This window comes from Dipodomys merriami, unplaced genomic scaffold (assembly GCF_024711535.1).
Source record: "Dipodomys merriami isolate MVZ:Mamm:240054 unplaced genomic scaffold, mDipMer1.0.p SCAF_126, whole genome shotgun sequence".
Classification (NCBI taxonomy): Eukaryota; Metazoa; Chordata; class Mammalia; order Rodentia; family Heteromyidae; genus Dipodomys; species Dipodomys merriami.
This window is the reverse complement of record NW_027202560.1, coordinates 2,974,682-2,993,842: the sequence shown is the minus strand read 5'-3', so window position 1 is coordinate 2,993,842 and position 19,161 is coordinate 2,974,682.

Here is a 19,161-nt window from a genome sequence, read left to right as displayed (position 1 = left end):
AATTGCCAGTTTCCTGTTCTTCTATGGATTCTATAAGTAATTCTTGAATTACTTATATTTTAATATTGCCTCAATTGTTAACTTTAAAGGTTTGTTGATTTCATTGCATTAATTTCTTTAGAATGTGCACACACGAATAACTTTATACACATAAACATGACAAAAGAGAATGAAAAGTAGTTTGATCCTCTTTACTTTTTTATAGGCATTCTTTTCAATATCTCAATCTAAATACATTGGGAAGTGATTACTGCATTGTGCCACGGTGGCCTTGGAAATTGGATTTCAATGTAAAGCTTGCTGACATTCTCATCCCCATGTTGGAGGTTACTCTCTCCATAATAAGCACCTTGGAGTTGGATGACTCCCTTTACTATTGTTATATGAATAAGAAATAAAATTCCATCACCTGATGGTTAAGCTCTTGTTTTGCTTGATATTGCATCAAGTGTTTTTTTTTTTTACTATGTTGGGTCTGTGAACATAACTTACTATAGAATCTTCCTTAAATGACACTTAGCTTCTGAAAGACATTCTTACATGGAAGATTTGTTAGTTACTCTGACCTGCAATATAACCACATTACACAAACTAGGTGGCTTGAAATAAAACTTTTCTCATATGTGGAGATAGTTACCAAACATGAAAACAATAGAATATTTGTTGTCTCATGAAAGCCAGCCCCACATTTAATGGAAAATGATTGCTGTGGTTTATGTGGTAGTAAAGATAAAGCAAACTATCTTGTGCCTTAACTAACTTTTTAAATTTCATTCATGACAAATTTCCTTTATGTCTTTCACACATGAAACTATATTCACATTAGATCCCAATTAAGGGTAATATTTTAACATATATATGGGCAAGAAAGTAAGCATTCTATACTTCAACATCCTAAGTTTGAAATACTAGTCTTGAAATTCTATGTTCATTATTCAGGTTGACATTCATGAACTACTAGTGTGTTTTTTTGTGGTAGTTGCTATTAAAGAGCACAACAAATATCCTAATCTTTTACATAACTTGACTCTGGGATTATATATATATATATATATATATATATATATATATATATATATATATATATATATATATATATATATATATATATATATATATATATATATATATATAATGTTTAATATGGAAATTCAATAGCATTTAAAGATCCCTTCATTTGCATCTTTGGAAATTATAATATTCCAAACCACAATCATATGAGGGAAAAAAGTCCATAGCAGCACTTACAGGACCATCAGGAAGAATATCTGCCCAGATTGTTACATATCTGAACCTTTACAGGTTCACAGATAAGAATAGGAAGGGTAGGCGATAGTAAAAATATCAAATTTGGGGCCATTTCAGCTGTTAGGAGAGTATGATAGGAGGAGATTGGATTTATGAACCTATCAAATTTTGTAATATCAAAGAATAAGTACTCAAATATAATGGAATAGGATAGTCCCTTTGATTTGAAAAGAGAAAAATTAGATATGACAAGAGGGTTTTTTAAAATTTTATTTTATTTTATTTGTGAACATACTGTACAGAGGGGTTACAATTGCATGGGCAGGATAATGCGTACATTTCTTACCAAGCATTGCAGCCTCCTCCTTTGTTTACCCTTCACATCAAAGAGGGTTTTTTTTAAGTTTTACCCTCACTAATTTTCTTTAAAAAATCAGGAAATGACTTGAAAGTGTAGAGATATGTTAAGCAGAGTGTGCAAGTAAACAGAAAACTTTCTGAATCAACAAGAATTAAACAGGAATTAATGTGTGGTTCAAGTTGTTGATTGGTAGCTTTGAAAGGAGTAGTACATGAGTCCCTGAGTTTATAGCCCTGTATTACCACACATATACATATGCTCCTGTGTAAGATATATTGAATGAAGAAAGTCAGGCTCAGAAAGTGAAAGTAGCGGGCTGGAAAGGTGGCTCAGTGGTAGAGTGCTTGCTTTGCAAGCATGCGACCCTGGATTCCATTGCTCAGCAGAAAGATCTGGAAATGGTGCCATGGCTCAAGTGGTAGAGTGGTAGACTTGAGCTGAAGAGCTGAGAGACAGTGCCCCGGCCCAAAGTTCAGGCCCCACAATTGGCAGGAAAAAAAGAAAGTAAAAGTAGGTATGTGTTCTCTCATATGTAATATTAGATAAAAATTATGCTCATGAAATACTATAAAGTTATGGAGCCCACATATATTCACTTACATATATACATGATCAATCTGAATAAATTATAGTACATATCAATCTAACCTTTCTGAAAAATTAACAGACTATATAAAAAATGAGCCCCAGAAGCATATATTCTTGGGGCGTTTTAAGGGGATGTGGAAAGGTGTAAAGGAAAAAGAAGAATATGGTTGGGCAAATACAACATAATATTCAATGTACATATGTGAAAATGGAACTATTAAAGTCAGGGAATACCTGTGGTAGATACAAATGAGAGGAGTTGATGTGACAAAGACCAAAAGAGTTGATGTGACAAAGACAAAGACAGTGACAAAGACCAAAAGACATTGTACAAATTGATTTGTTTTATACTTAATTAAAAAGATTTATTTTTTCTTAAAAAAACTAAAAGAAAAACATGTCTAAATAAAATACAGTGAAAGCAGGGGTTATACCATGGGGGAGGTACATACACAGCAACAAAGAAAGCATCTTATAAATATGATGGAAACAATCGTGAGAAAGAAAAAAAAAACCCAGATGAATCCTTATCTTGGGGTTTATTTTGCCTAACATCAACTTGTTTAAGAGTTTCTGTTTGTCTCAGACATATACTAGTTATTGCAAATAATAAAAGCATAGGACCTATGTTTCATTGGGCCTGGCTTACTTCACTTAATATAATTTTTTCCAAGTCTTTCAATTTCCTATCCAATGGAGGTGGTGGTGGTGGTGGTGGGATTGGGGGGGGGGATGGGGAGGTGGAGAGGGGAAGGGATGGGAAGGGGAAACAAAGGAGGAGGCAACAATGCTTTTTAAGCCCTGCTTTCACTGTATTTGATGTTGATATAATTTGTGGAAGGGAAGGGAAAAAACAAACTGCTTAAACAGGGTTAGAGGTAGACCCATTACAACTACGAGATTTACAAGACGTTATGTCAAAAAACGAACTTTACAACTTTGGCGGGGTGAGGAGGTGGGGAGGGGGTAGGGTGGTTGTGGTATGGGGGTGTGGGGGTGAGTTGGTGGGGAGGAAAAGGGATGGTATGGGGAAACTAAGGAGGAGGCAGCAATGTTTGATAGGAAATGTACTCACTATCTTACCCATGTAATTGTAACCCCTCTGTATGGTATTTTCAAAATAAAAAAAAAATAATAAAAAGAGGTGATATCTCAATGTTGTTTTTTATTATTTTTTTATTTTGAAAATACCATAAATAGGGGTTACAATTTCATGGGCAAGAAAAAAAGAAAAAAAGAAGAGGCAAAAAAAAAGAAAAAAGAAAAACATGCCTTCCATTTTCTTCACATGGTTATAGAACATATATGATGACTGGGATTGTCATAGATAGAAATGTTCTCATTCATGGAGCATCTTCTATTCCTTCACTTTAGTTTACCTTTGGGACTTTTGATCATGTACTGAGTGACCATAAAAAGTTTCCTTCTCTCTATTAGATGTCCCCAAAGAACACATCAGTAGCCACTGCCATGGTCTTATTACTACTTCACTTCAGCTGGAATTGGGTAGGACTGTTAACATTACAAGATGAAAATGGTTTGCGGATTCTTCCTGCATTGAAAGAAGAGATGGCCAAGAATAATTTGATCTGGCAATAACAAACCAGTGATGTATATTTTAAAAATCATGGCACCCTATAACCATATAAGTAAATCATCAGCGTATGTCCTCATCCTATATGTCCATGATGAATTCCTACTATATTTAATGGTGTATGTTGAGTAAATTTTAATAAAAGGAAAAGTTGTAGAATGGCATTTAACCATAAGAAAAATATTTCCTGCTTAGTTCATTACATGTACCTGTCATTTTTTTTAACATCATCACCCAGATGTTTTTGGATTCACAAATTTTGTCAAAGTAGTTAACGGTTCCAAATACCCAGGAGACATTTTCCTTGGTGGGCTGTGGTTTCTCCTTTACTTGCTCAGGTTCTGATTCTGATTTGGTAATGGGGAGAACTATCCTCATGATGCCTCTTTGGCTTGGGTGCCTAGGCACATTTTTGACATGACTATGTCTGGAGACAGTTACAGTATATAGAATGCTGTATATTCTGTGGCCCAGGCTCTCCATGAAACACTTCTTCATCAAGCAGTATTATAAACAACGGAAAATAGAAAAGGTTCAGTGCCTTCACCTGCACAGGTAAGGACTTAAAGTTTTGGATGGTACAGTGAGGAACGTCATTTCCTAGACAGGTCTCTTACTGTATAACAGTTTGTAATTGAGGTCTCTTACACATGTGTGCTTGTGCTGTTAATATCAAGCAGGTCAGTCACAAGTGCAAAATATATTCCATTTTTCCATAAATTCTTTTAGTTTCAAATAACCTCAACATGCTCACAGCTAATGTTTTGAAAATTAAAAATTCACCTTTTCCTGATGTGTTTCTTAATACTAGTAAAGATAATCTGCTAAACAGAATTATCCATATTTTTATTAGTAATTAAATTCATTCAACTTTATGCATGAAAATTTTACCATTCTCAAACTATAGATTTTTACAAACTTAGTTATGTGAAACTGTAGTGAGGAAATTGGGAATTGTCTCATTTATGAGTATTTGTATGGAACTGGTTTCTCTTGAAACAAAGCCTTCTATTTCTTTGCTGAGTGACCAGGATGTCCAAAGATTATTTTGATGATTTTTTGTCCCATAGAATTTTTTATTTCTTCATTAGGTTTTTCTGCTCTTTTGGAATGCAGAATCTGAAATTTTAATCAGGAGCTTTTCTCATTTCAGATTTTTTGTTTTAAGTCTGAGATGTACTTCATCATAAGATGATTTATCTTTTTTTAGGTGTACCCATTTTGTGAATAAAATACAATTTCATAATCCTCTTTGAGGCCAAGAGATTTTGATTGAGAAAAGGAAATTAGAAGAAGAGTATAACATTGTGAACATTTGGAATTTTCCAGAAGGTCTGACCTCAAGTGGAAGTAGGCCATTTTTCTCCACATAAACTACATGTTCATCAACTGTTTGAATAATAAAATATGGTAGAGTGGGCCATAGGAACTACAAAGGTGGGTGGGATCTAATTGTAATTTCATATAAATAAGCAGATTTCACCCTTAAAATGTATTCCTGGCTGGGGCCAGAAAAGTCACTCCTATAATACTAGATGTTTAGAAGTCAGAGATTTTAGTATCATGGTTTCAAATCAGTCCTAGCAGAAAAGCCTGTGAGACTGTTAACTTTATTTAAACACCCAAAAAACTGGAAGTAGAGCAGTGGATCAAGTGATACAGTGCTAAGCTTAAGCAGCAAAGCTTAGATACAAAGCCCAGGCACTGAATTCAACAATAGTTCTGGCTCACACATATACACTCACACACAGAAAAAAAAAAGAACCACACAGACTTTATACTCTCTGTGCTTACTAACATTTAAGTATTTCAAACTTAAGAAATTTTATTGATTGACTCTTGGATAGAAAAGAAACAGAATAAATTAATGGAGCTGAGCACTGGGGACTCATGACTGTAATCCTATCCTTCCAGATTTAAGATTACATATCAGTTTAAAGCTAAAATGGGAAGAAAATTTTGTGAGACTCTTATCTTGATTAACTACCAAGAAGATCAAGTGGAGCTATGGCTCCAGTGGTAGAGTGGTAACCTTGAGCAAAACAGCCTCAAGGACAGTGGCCAGATACAGATTTTTATCTCTAGGTTAAGCACCCAAAAAATAAAAAGTTAAAAGTGTGTTGTTCAATATTTATTTAGAATGTTATCATAAAATGTAAATTTTATTTTTCTTAGCTGGTTTCTATGCTGAGAGAAAGTATCAGAGGAAACATTTAATTTTTTTAAAGAGTTATTTTGCTCCCTTCTGTGGAGAATCCATTCAATGGTTTGTTGTCTTGCTACTTTAATGATCTGTGGAGAGAGCAATCAGTGAAAGAGCTTGTGTGAGCAGATTTTCAATGCATGGCACTGGATAGATGAAAAGAAGATTGGAAGGGCCTGGGCTTCATATAACCCTATAAAGATGAGGCCTGTGCTTTATCTTATAGCATACTTTTAAAGCATCAAGAGGATTCTTTCTCCTTGTTCCTCAACATGTCACAGATGAGAAGGAGACTACATAGGATATTATGAATTCAAGGAAATTCCAGAAGGCTGTCAACCAGGACCTACTTTCCCATCATTATCCTCTGTCTTTTAAAGGTCAGACACTTCTCAGTAGTTCAGGCTAGATAGAGACTAAGTATATACTACATAACCCTTTTGATATATGATGTGGAATCTATAACTGCATTATTAGAGTTATGTTCATACAATTATATCCTTAATAATCCTATTCTTTAAATCAATGGACTTTTTAGTGTTATGTAAAATTCTATACATTTACTGACAAATATCTTATTGTTCTCAGGCTCCTCACTCTGTCTGCAGTGAGATATGTCCTGGATTCAGGAAATCCCCTCAGGAAGGAAAGATTACCTGTTGCTTTGATTGTACCCTTTGCTCAGAGAAAGAGATAGCTAATAGGTAAGTGCATGACTTAGGGACAAATTTATGATTACTCCCTTGTGTTATCCAATCCCTGAAACACAAATGTTGTATAATAATTGCATACTCAAAGATTCCTTCTTTCACCTTGTAAATTAATTGTGACACTGGATGACACTGCTCCTTGAAATAAAAAATACAGGCTCTGAATTACTTGTAAGATTATTTTTCTACTCATTTTACACATGATTATTCCACTCCTTAGCAATGTAAGTTTAATGTCTATCATATGAAGTGCGAAGCCTTTTTAAGTACATGGTCTCCATCTTCTTCAAGTTCACTTTAGGGTGCAAAGAAAACAGACATCTTGTACACCTTTATTTCCTAGTGCCCAGAAATGTTCTTTCAACAGAGTGTGCACTCTGTGTTGGGTTTGGTCGAAGAAGCAGGCAACAGTGTTTTGCAGAGGATGATTGTACAGCTTTTGTTCTCCACCACTTTATTGGTGAGTCAGATGGACAAATATAATGTCTGCAAGGAATAGCTAATGGGTTCTTATTTATATTGCATAGAGACATTCAAGGAATTCCAAACATTTCTGTCCAGAATTTTGGATTAGTGGTTTGAGTAGTACACAAAAGACTGAGAATTAGTATGGCAGCATTTAACATGCAGAAACGTTCTTTTTATTTTATTCTGTCAAGGGGCTTGAACTCTGAGACTGGCTGCTGTCTCTAAGCTTCAGCTAATGGCATACACTCTTCAACTTGAGCTAAAACACCACTTCTGGTTTTCTGGTGGTTAACTGGAAATAAGAATCTCATGGGCTAGGAAGATGGCTCAATGATAGAGTGCTTGCCTTGCATGCATGAGGCCCTGGGTTCTATTCCTCAGCACCACATAAGAAAAAAGAAAAAAGCCAAAAGTGGTGCTGTGGCTCAAGTGGTAGAGCACTAGCCTTGAGCTGAAGAGCTGAGGGACAGCACCCAGGCCCAGAGTATAGGCCCCATGACCGCCCCCCCCACAAAATAATAAGCGTCTCATGGACTTTCCTGCCTGGGATGGCTTTGAACCATACTCTTCAGATATCATTAGCCACATGCTCCAGTATGTGCAAAAATTTTTTCATAGGCTTTTACAAATGGAAATAAATATTATGGGTGATAGTCACAGTATGTAAAAAAAAAGATTCAAACTGAAAAAGGAAAATGTAGGCAAGAGTGTGGGAACATGAAGAAGAAATAGAAATAGTACTGAACATATCAAGGAATAATTGATAATATATTCTTTTGTTGCTAGTAAGTGTTGACATGTTAGTATTATCCCTATATAGGGATTCCCAATATTCTTTTAAGTAGTGAAAAGTGACTATTGGTTATTTGACTTCCTCACTAGCTATGGAGCAATGTGTAAAGTGTCCTGATCACCAGTATGCCAATGCAGAGAGTAACCAGTGACTTAAAGAGATGAAAGTTTCCTGGCTAATGGAGAGCTCTTGGGAATGGCCTTGACCTGCATGGCCATTTGTTTATGTACACTCACAGGGAATTGTCCTTGGAGTCTTTGTGAACATCAAAACACCTCCACTGTCAAAGCTAGTAATCTCTCATTATCTTGCCCATGTAATTGCAACCCCTCTGTACAGTATTTTCACAATTAAAAAAAAAGCTAGTAACCAGGCTCTCAGGTACATCCTGCTCATCTCCGTCATCTTCTGTTCTCACTTTCCTTTGCTCTTTAGTAGCTGTCCCAACACAATCACCTACATTCTACAGCAAACCACGTTTGGAGTTGCATTCACAGTATCTATTTCTGCTGTCTTGGGCAAAACTGTAAATGTGGATTTGGCCTTCACGGTCACTTCTCTAGGGAGAAACATGAGGTGGCTGCTGCTATCAGGGGCTCCTAACGTCACCATTCCAATCTGTACTTTGATCTAGGTACCTCTCTGTGTACTCTGACTGGAGACTTCACCTTCCTACTCTTACACAGATATACACTCTAAATGTGGCCATGTGCTCATCCTGTGTAACAAGGGTTCCCTCACCACATTTTACTGTGTCTTGGGATACTTGGGCTCCCCTGGCCCTGGCCAGCTTCATTATGGTTTTTCTGGCCTGGCACCTTCAATGAAGCCAAGTTCCTAACCTTCAGCATGCTGGTGTTCTGTAGTATTCGGTTCATATTCCTGCCTGTCTACCTCAGTGACAAAAGGAAAGTCAGGGTGGCTACAGAGGTTTTCTCCATCTTGGATTCCAGTAAGAGTTGCTGGGTGGCATCTTTGCCCCCAACTGCTATATCATTTTGTTAAGGCCAGATAGAAATTTTCTGCATGGCTTCTGGGACAAAACACATATTATGAAAAATAAGTCCTCTTATGATTGAACTTACATGGATGACCAAATGTGCAGATGGTCTACATTCTTTTTTCCATCAGATATTAGTTTATATTGTTGTAATGAATTCCACGAATAAGTGATTTGCACTCATTTTTCTAGTAATGGTTGAGTCACAAGTTGTAACCAAAGCCAGGTAAATTTGAATATCATTCTATTTTTTTTATTTCTATTTACTGAGTACTTATCTAATCATCTCCACTAGTGTATTTTCATTGATTCTAGTTTACAAATTATGCTTTCTTAAGCATTTGCCTAAATTTGTTTTTTTGCTGCTAGTCTGTCTGGGAATTGAACTTTAAGCCTGGTACAGTCCATTTATTTATTTATTTATTTATTTATTTATTTATTTATTTATTTATTTATTTATTTATTTATTGCATAAGGATAATGTTTCACCAATTGAACTCTACTTTTTGCTCTGTGATAGTTAACTGGAATTAATATTCTTTTTGATTTCCTGTCCAATTTAGCTTTTAACCTTGACCACCAGATCAAAACTTTCTATGTAGCTTAGTTTATACATATTTTCCTAATTTTTGAAATATAGTTTCTGCCTGCCTTTATATCACTATTCTTCTTAGTCACAATTCATTCATATTATGCACTTTTAAAAGTGCATGGTTTCATATACTAAATTGAATGTATTTTGCTTCATTGTTATATATTGCCATTCACACATCTGCCTTTTTCCATATTCCTCAATCTATTTTGTCAGATCCATCTTCCCCATGTCCAATTTCATTCCCACTGTCTTTCCTTTCATTCCTTTTCTTCTTCCTCTTCTGTCTCTGCTTTCTCTGTGTTGTTTCAGAATTTCAAAAATGGATTTTATAAGCTACAAAAATACACTTCAATTGTATAATTATAATGTATTGGCTTTATGAAGTAATAGCTAAAAAGTAAAGATTCATAGTAGGTTGTTTACCCATGGCTGGATGTATTTTTCAAGTAATTCTTTTTTTATAGCCTTAAAAATATTATATATACAAAATTATATGCTTTTATTATCGGTCTGTTGGGCTTGAAGTCTGGGCCTGAATCCTGTCCCTGCACTCTTCAGCTCAAGGCAAGCACTCTACCACTTAAGCCAGAGCACCACTTCTGGTTTTCTAGTGGTTTATTGGAGATAAGAGTCACAGACTTTCCTGCCTGGGCTGGCTTTGAAAGTGATCTTCAGATCTCAGTCTCCTGAGTACCTAGGATTACATGGGTGAGCAACTGTCACCTGACTTAAAATTATATACATTTTATCTGTCTATAAATACTTTTTCTTTTTATGTTTCCAATTGATGTGATAACAATTAATTTTTACATTTCTATTATTTTAATTTTATAAGAATTGCATTATTCGAAACAGATTGAACTATTGTGTTTTATACTATGTTTAAAGAAAGACATGACTATTTCTGACAAGTGGTCACATAATGGCATGCCTTTCTGCCCTGTCCTTTGGTTTATTGCACCTTTCTGTCTTCTGGCATTTGTATTGCTTTATGTGAAAATCTACTTTTTAGTATATCTGAGTACTATAAATGTTTTCATTCAACATGCAATTAATGAGTCCAATGATATTTAATTTCTACTAAGAGAATGATTACATACTAACAATGGACTTTAGTTTTGAATTGGAAGTATTGGCAAAATTCCACATTACTCTTTATTATCCTTTCATAAGGCATACTACTTTGCAAATATTTCTAAATTATTAGTATTTTATCAAGAGATGGTCAAAATACATTAGTTTCTAGAAAGTTCACATGTTATCTTTCTTCTTTATTTTAATAATTTCTTCAATACAATTGGATTATTATTGGTGAATTAAACACTGATTGCACATTAACACTCGTCGCGACACATGAGGTCCCCAACTATCCATTATGCAGAACTAAGTGCATTTAGGTCATCAGGAAGGAAGAAAAAGTTATAAATATGAGAAAAAAAAAGAGAAGAGATGATTCTTTACACCAACTGACAAGGTTATGCAAATAGTATGGCCAATTGTAGAGATGAAGTTCTGGTATTGACATTAGTAATAATAAAAATATGACATTCAGGGGCTGGGAAGGTGGCTCAGTGGTAGAGCACTTGCCTTGAATGCATGAGGCCCTGGGTTCAATTCCTCAGCACCACATAAGAGAAAAAGCAGGAAGAGGCGCTTTGGCTCAAGTGGTAGTGCACTATCCTTGAGCTGAAGAGCTGAGGGACAGCACCCAGGCCCAGAGTTCAGGCCTCACGATCAGACCCCCCAAAAAATGACATTCAATGGATAAATACCCACTTCAATAAGGAGTCATGAGATAAGCAGGTCACACATAACTGATAGTAAATATCCCAGAGTAATACATATTAAATATACACATATAATACTTTATGTACATATAATGGGTATTCAATGAAGGGTCAAAGTGTGGGTGGTCTCAGTTCCCTCACAGCTCCATAAAGATGTCCCCATGCTTTGATTAGTTTATTTTGATTTGAAGCAAAAAAAAAAAAAAACAGTGAAACTCTGTTACCATCATAGGAAGGTGATATCACATACTTTACTTTATAGTTCTTCATGGAAGGATACCGAAGGTCATATATTTTCATTCTTTATTTTTGGCATGCCTGGGTGGACACAGAGTTAATACTCCTTATAGAAAAACAAATTGAAGTGAGCCTGAAGTTTTAAGACATGTCTGATCAACCACAAACCACATTTACATACTGAAAATTATCATCCAATTATGCTGTAGAAGCAGAAATATTTTGTTACATGTAATGTCTTATAACATTTGACTTTGAAAATTACTTATAAATTTCTCTAAGAATGGATCTATTTATATTAGAGTGTGATCATGGCATTATTTTGCTTTTGTTTTTGTGTCAACATTGGGGCTTAAATTCAGGGTCTGTAGTGATACCCTTTAGTTTTTTTTTCTTTATATAGATTAAGTGAATACATAAATTTCAAACGTTTTACATCACTGTGGGATACTGATACTTAATCTCACAAACATGTTTGTAGGGTTCATACACTTTATATTCCATTATTGTGTCCATGAGCTTTTATGTACAAAGCAAGCACTCTAACATTTAAGCTATAGGACAACTAAGAGTGTATCTGGTGATTGAATAGAGAAGAGAGTCTCACAGACCTTCCTTCCCAGCCTGGATTTCAATTGTGATCCTCAGACCTTAGACTAGCTGAGTAACTAGGACGCTCATCACAAAACACTTTGGAAAAAAGTTCTCTTGTTTTCATGGATGTCGTTTGGTATTTGATATTGAATTTCCCCACCCACTCCATTTTCTCTAAAATTGGATCCATATCTTGATCATGGGTATATTTGATGGTAGTTGGGTTGTACCAATTCTGGGTCTTGAACTTGACTTCCTAGGAGTTGTCCTTGAGCATTAATGCACAATACCAGCATGCCACTACTTAAACTACAGCTCCACTTCAGCATTTTTTGGTGATTCACTAGAAATGAGAATCTCAGACACTTTCTTGCCCAGGCTAGCTTTGAACTATGATGCTCAGATCTCAGACTAGTAGAGTAGCTAGGATTCTCAACACCAAAAATAGTTTCATTCATTGGTGCTTAGAAATGACACAATTCTATTCATGCTTTTCCTTTATTTTTGTTTTATTAAGGGAGTGATGCAGTAAATGAAATATCTTGAGGGATTGCCGCAGCACTTGTAGGTTTGCTTACAAACATTTAGGAACAGGATCATGTTCCAGTTCTTACCAGGCAGAGACCACTCCAGCTTCCTAATATTGTGTACACAGGACACATAGATGCCTACTGGGATGAGAAGTCCAGGGGTTTGATAGCTAGGAAGTTCAGGAAAAGACACCCAGTCTCTTCCACCCACACTGAAGAATGCAGGGTATGCTCCATGGAAAACGAACTTGTGTCTTGGGTTTCCTCTGTGATGCCGACAAGAGATTCCAGAAGATGCATGTGACTACATAAGCAGAGCAGAAGGCTAGGAAGACCCTCGGGGGTGAGCTGCTAGTAGCCATGGTGCTCCAGCCTATATAATTGGCATTTTGGCCAGTGATGACAGAAATTGGTACAGATCTGGACCTTCTGGTTTGGCCCCCTCTCTCTCAAGACCTGTGCCAACTGAGCCTGAACCTGGGCAAACCTGTAGAGGTCAAGGTTCTCTAGGCCCCAATGTGGAGGGCAGTAGCTCTCCAGTGGGGCAAGGTGGGGCCCTCGCTTAAATGGCCCCGCCTGGCTGTGTGGTACAGTAGGTTGTTCAGGGTGGCTGTGGAGATGCAATTTCCATAGAAGCTGAGGAAATGCAGCTGGGAGCATTGGCATAGGGAGGGCAGGATTGTCAATAGCTGGGGTTCAGTGATGTCACAATGCTCCAAGGCCAGGATCTCCATGGTGCCGGTCACTTGCTCCAGCAGGGCTCACAGGGACTCAGGATTGAAACATCCCATGAACAAACTCCTCAGATACAGGTGCTTGAGCTGCCTGGCACAGGGACACTGGCACAAGGACCTCATATTGGCTTCCTTCAGTGAACATGAACTCAAAGTAAAGGTGTTCAAAGTCGTCGGGTTACTGAGGATGGAGTGTAGCCATCCATACAGGACAAAGATATCCTGCACAGGAAACTCCTGGAGATGCTGAGTCTGCCACAGATGCACCATGTATTTGCAGAAATATGAGAGATTACTGAAGCTGGAAGTGTAGAAGTTGCCACTTATCTTGGAGAAGAATAGGCAAAGGTTCTTTGTCTGACCCCGGGAAGGAGAAAATTTTCTCATGGTTTCTGGACACCAGAAATTGTTCAACACAAGTTCAGTGATGGAGTCAAGGCTCACCTCATGCAGAGCCTTCCGGATTTTGTAGAGGAGTCAGACAGAATCTGAAGCTTGGTCGAGCACAGTTGGACTCCTTCTTTCCACTTCCTGGCCCACTAGCGGAGATAGGTTTGGAATTCATCCTGGGTGCCATCTTCGATAGTCAGGTCAATGGAGAGGATCAAAGGCTGTTCTTCAGTCCCAGCTGAAAGGTGACTCTCTGTTGACCTTTCAGTCAGGACTTCCAGAGAAGATAGTCGTGCCATGGAATGATAATTCTAAATCCTGATCTCAAGTTGCAATTGCCACAAATTGCCACAAACAGCACTTGCTGTTTCCACCCAATGGGGTGCTCCTTCTTGACAAGTAGGAGATCGAACCCATTGAGGACAGTAGGAGATCAAGCCCTTTGAAGGCCTCCAGGTTTGGTGATTCTGCCAGATCCCTCAAGGGAAGGAAGAGGAAGGGCCAGGCCTACACCGTGGCCTTCAGCACCTCTGAGTGGCCCTGGGCACAGCCCTCCATAAAGAGTAGAGAATTATAGCACTGGTAGATTCTCCAGGGCTGAAATGACAATGGAGTGGTTGCTCAGTAGGCTTTGCAAGGTTAGATGCTAGAGCATGGATGGGGTCCTGATGCTCATCCTGGTGTACCAGACATGGACCTTGTGTGCAGGACTCTCTGAATCTCATCAGAGCCAGGCACTGATTGCAAGCTTCAAGATTCTTGTACTAATTTCTGGTCCCTTGGCATGAATTTAACCTGACCCCACTCTCCAACACATACCTTTCAATCAGACAGCAACTTCTGCTGGGATTACTGACCCACACCCAGAACCCGGGCACCTTCTGAAGAAACTCGAAGGTGATAGGATCATAGGCCTGATTCCCACAGCCCTGTTCCTCATTCAAATGGTTGGCAAACAACTCAATGGATTCCCCACCTTTTTACCTTAATTCTGCAAGTCATTCCCACAGATGGTCCATTCCCTGAGCCTGCAAAGCATCCAAGAATAGCAGCCAGCCCAAATTTTGAACATCCACATAGATATCTGGAAATGATCTATCTTTCCTTCCCTCCCTGCGTCCTTTCTTCCTTCCTTCATTCCTTTCTTCTTTCTTTTTTCTTCCTCCCTCCCTTCCTCCATACCTTTCTTTTTCATTTTGTGCTGTTCCTGGACTTGAACTCAAGGCCTGGGCTCCATAAATGAGCTGCTTTTTGTCAAAGCCATTGTTCTATTTAGTCACAACCCTAGCTAAAGAATCCTAGAAAGTCTCAGGGACATATTTGTCCCCTTTGTATTTTAATTGTGACCCTGAGCTATTCATGAATAGCTAAGTTTCTAGGAGTTGTACAAATTATTTTCTATTCCAAATCTTGCGCCTTTTTATTCAATTGTACTTTCTTGTATAGCCACAAAAGTTGGTCCTGGTCATCCAATTCTCTGTGGCTGTGTTTTAATTATTGCATTTGATAATTGCTATTAAAACTGATCATTTATCTACAGATAAATGTATGCATATCTGTAAGTTTTCTATTTGTGTGGTCCTTGCAAATAAACTTCTTAAGCTTTTTGTCTACTCATTTAATTTGGTGCTTTATAGATTTTCTCTGCCCCCTTAGGAAATAAAGTATATTTTTGTGCATTTTTGTGATTTCCCACTTACTGAAATATATTTAAACTCATCTAAATAGTCTTCCGATTACATTTTACTGTTCATTAGCAGTGCACATATCTTAGCATGTTCTCAACTCAAGGTATCCATAATATAAACAATTGAAATCACTCACTTTATAGTACCATTATCTATAAACTCTTAACTACATTGTTGATATATCCATAATATCAAAAATATTTTCTGTGAGACCAAATTTGAACATAGAAAGTTGAATTTTTGTTCCAAATTTGTGTAATTATTCTTAACACTGCATATTTGTGTAATCAGAGTTCTTAACATGTTTTGTCCTATTCTCTAGATAATTCCCTTTAACCATTCTTATAATGTGACATCTGGAAATATAGTCTAATCATTTCATGTTTTTCTCTAAACTGTTTAATTCCACCCTTTTATGTGAAAGAACTTTTTATAGTTGTTTTTCAATCTGCATGAGTGATTTTATTGCCTCTTTCTCTACTGCCCCATTCAGCAACTATAGTCATGACTTCATTAAGTGATTTTTATACAGACATAATTTCTCTGTGGTCTTTTTGATGATCTCTAATTATTTGTTGATATGTAAATACTTACATTCTTTCCCCTTGGTTTTAAGGATTATTTGCGTGCTATGGTTCATATAATCCCTTTCATTACACTTCCGACAGTTGAGAAAAAGGGTTTTCTAATCAGTGTTGTGTCTGAAATTATCTTTACATTGCATTTTCATATTTTATTCCATCATTTTCATTTTAGAATAAAGTTTTGGATAACAAAATGGCAAAAGTTTAGATATCAGATTCACTATTTTCAAGTGTAGTAATCTTTTGTTTTCGAAATTTCTGAGTTGGTTAGGCATTTGGGAAATCTGTTTGTTTTATAGCAGAACATAGGAAAAACTCTACAGTTTCAATCTGGTCTCTTTACTGTCTTTTCCACAGTGTCAGAATTCAAGGAATTTTCTCAGTATATCAGTGTGAGTACATGGTATAGCTTTTTATTTAAAAATAGGGTTGTTTAAGTCTCTGTGTTGCAACCTTTAAGAATATACAATTGAAAGAGTATATATTAGAAAGTCAAGCAAATGAAGTGATCTTGGTCAATAAACTGTTTTTTCTAGTACAAATGTGATGCAACTCTTTCTTACATTCCAAGGTATTAGTACCTCTAAAAGCAATGTTCTTTGAGAAGTCTTTCTGAAAATTGACCAAAACTAAAATGTGGGACATAAGGAAGTGCGATGTATTTTCAAGATGGTATCTATCAGTGCAGTATAACAAATTTCTTCCCAAAGTTCTTTGCATTTTACAAAGCCTTTTCACCTCATGCATCTGAGAAGACAGTGTTACAGTTATACTTTTAGAGGGGCAGGTTATCACATTGGAGAATGAAGAGAAAATCCACTCTATCTTTTTCCTTCAACTAAAGGAGAAGGACTGAGGCAGAAGAGGTGAAACTAGATTTTTCAGGTGTTACACCAAACAGCTTGATTAAGAAACACCAGTAGAGTGTGCCATGGTCCTCAAATAGAAGTAAGCATACCGTATTTACTTCTAGATTGTAAGTATGATGGGTAAAGATCTTTTTCTTGGCTACTTGTTTCAAAGAGGTTTGTATCTTTTCAAGCAGAAAATCATCCATATGTGTCACTTTTATTAATCAAAAGACGACCAGAAAAAATAACTAGCAACCTAATGGGAAACAAGGCTTATTACATGAATCAAAAGGGAAGACTAAGGGAAAGATTAGCCCCTTCCTGCTGATTGTGGGAGTGGGTTTCACTTTTACTAGTTTGTGTGTGTGTGTGTGTGTGTGTGTGTGTGTGTGTGTGTGTGTGTGTGTGTGTGTGTGTGTGTATGTGTGTGTATTTGTGTAGGTTACAGGCCTTGAATTTAGGACCTGGGCACTGTCCTTAAGCTTTTGTGCTCAAGTCTAGTGTTTTAACACTTGAGCCACAACAGCACTTCTGGCTCTTTTTTTGTGTGTGTGGGTTAACTGGAGGGCAGAATCTCATGGAATTTCTTGCCCAAGCTAACTTTGAGCTATGATCCTCAGATCTCGACCTAATAAGTAGTAGGCATGATATACTGTTGCCCAGAGGTGTTCTTCCATTTTAAGGCATTAATGATTTATGCCAGGAAAGATGTCTTATCCTGTGTCACTTTTTACTTTCAGTCCTCATGAATTTGCTGTGGAATTAATTCAATTTTTCATTGCTTCTTGGTATTTTTATTTTGTCAATAAAACTTTTGTTGTGTTTTTCTTCAAATTTGGGTAACACAACTTAAATGTAGACTTCATTGATCTCTTTGCTTGAAGAATAAATGGCTAATCCATAATGGTACCATTCACTTTCACCAACCATCCTCTATGAAACATATTTATGTGTTGTAGTCTTCAGTTGAACAGCAGATTTTGTACAGAGGTACAAGTTCTCTTAACAACTGTGTGCCTGGCTTAAAATTCCTGGTTCTGAAGTATGTGATACTGATCTGATAGGAAATACTTTGAATTGAATTGAAATACTTTGAATCTAAAATAATGGATGAGAAGCAACCAATGTGACAACACACCTTGGCTAACAGAGTTGTAGTTATTCAGTGGTCCTAACAGAGTTTTTCTTTGACATCAACTAATAACAAGCAAGTAGATTAAGGATCTATAAGCAATAATATCAGAAGTTGTGCAGCTCAAAGCCAGGGCAAACCTCCAGCACCACTATCTTTGGTATTTATTTTGTTGTTTTTAGTGTCTAATAAATATACTACTAAACCTTCTGGGTATTTTCAAATTTGTTTTCTCTCTGCATTCAGCAGTTCAAGACACATTAGATTTATCTATGATTATTTAAAGAGATTTAAGCTGAAGAAACACACTGCTTCTTTGTGGTGAGTCTTTAACTTAGGACATATACACTGTCCTGTGCTCTTTTTTGGTCAAGGCTAGCACTCTACCACTTTCAGAAACAGCTCCACTTCTGATTCTCTATTGGTCTATTGTAGGTAAGTGTCTCATGGATATCCTGCCAGGGCTAGCTTTGAACCATGATTCTTAGATCTCAGCTTCCTGAACAGCTAGGATTACATGTGAGCCACTAGTGCACATGAAAAATTATAGTTCTATTATCAGCCTGAATTGTATATATATAGCATTTGATCTTAATTCTCTGCCTCTAAATAAATGACTAGTTTTTAGTTCCTTTACATTTGTGTGTATGTGAGTGTGCACATGTGTGTTCCTATTAGTGTGTGTGTGTGTGTGTGTGTGTGTGTGTGTGTGTGTGTGTGTGTGTGTGTGTGTCCATGAAAGGATGGATTTCTGTATCTTTCCTGGAGGAACTGAATAGTCAAAATAGGTGACGCCATTGTACTATGATAGTAACAGCATACACTCTTTTTGTGCCTAACCTGAAGTTAAATAGAGCAAATGCCTGAAGACATCATTCTGTGGAGCTCTTAGGAACTCATGCCACCCAAACCTCTGCCCCACTAGTGAATACTCACTATACATGCATAAATTATTATGTGTATATTTAATATGTACTTCCCTGGGATACTTGCTACCAATTTGAATGCCCTGTTCATCTCATTACCCCTCATTTAAGTGGGTAGTAAGCATTTGAATACCTTCTTTCTTTTTTT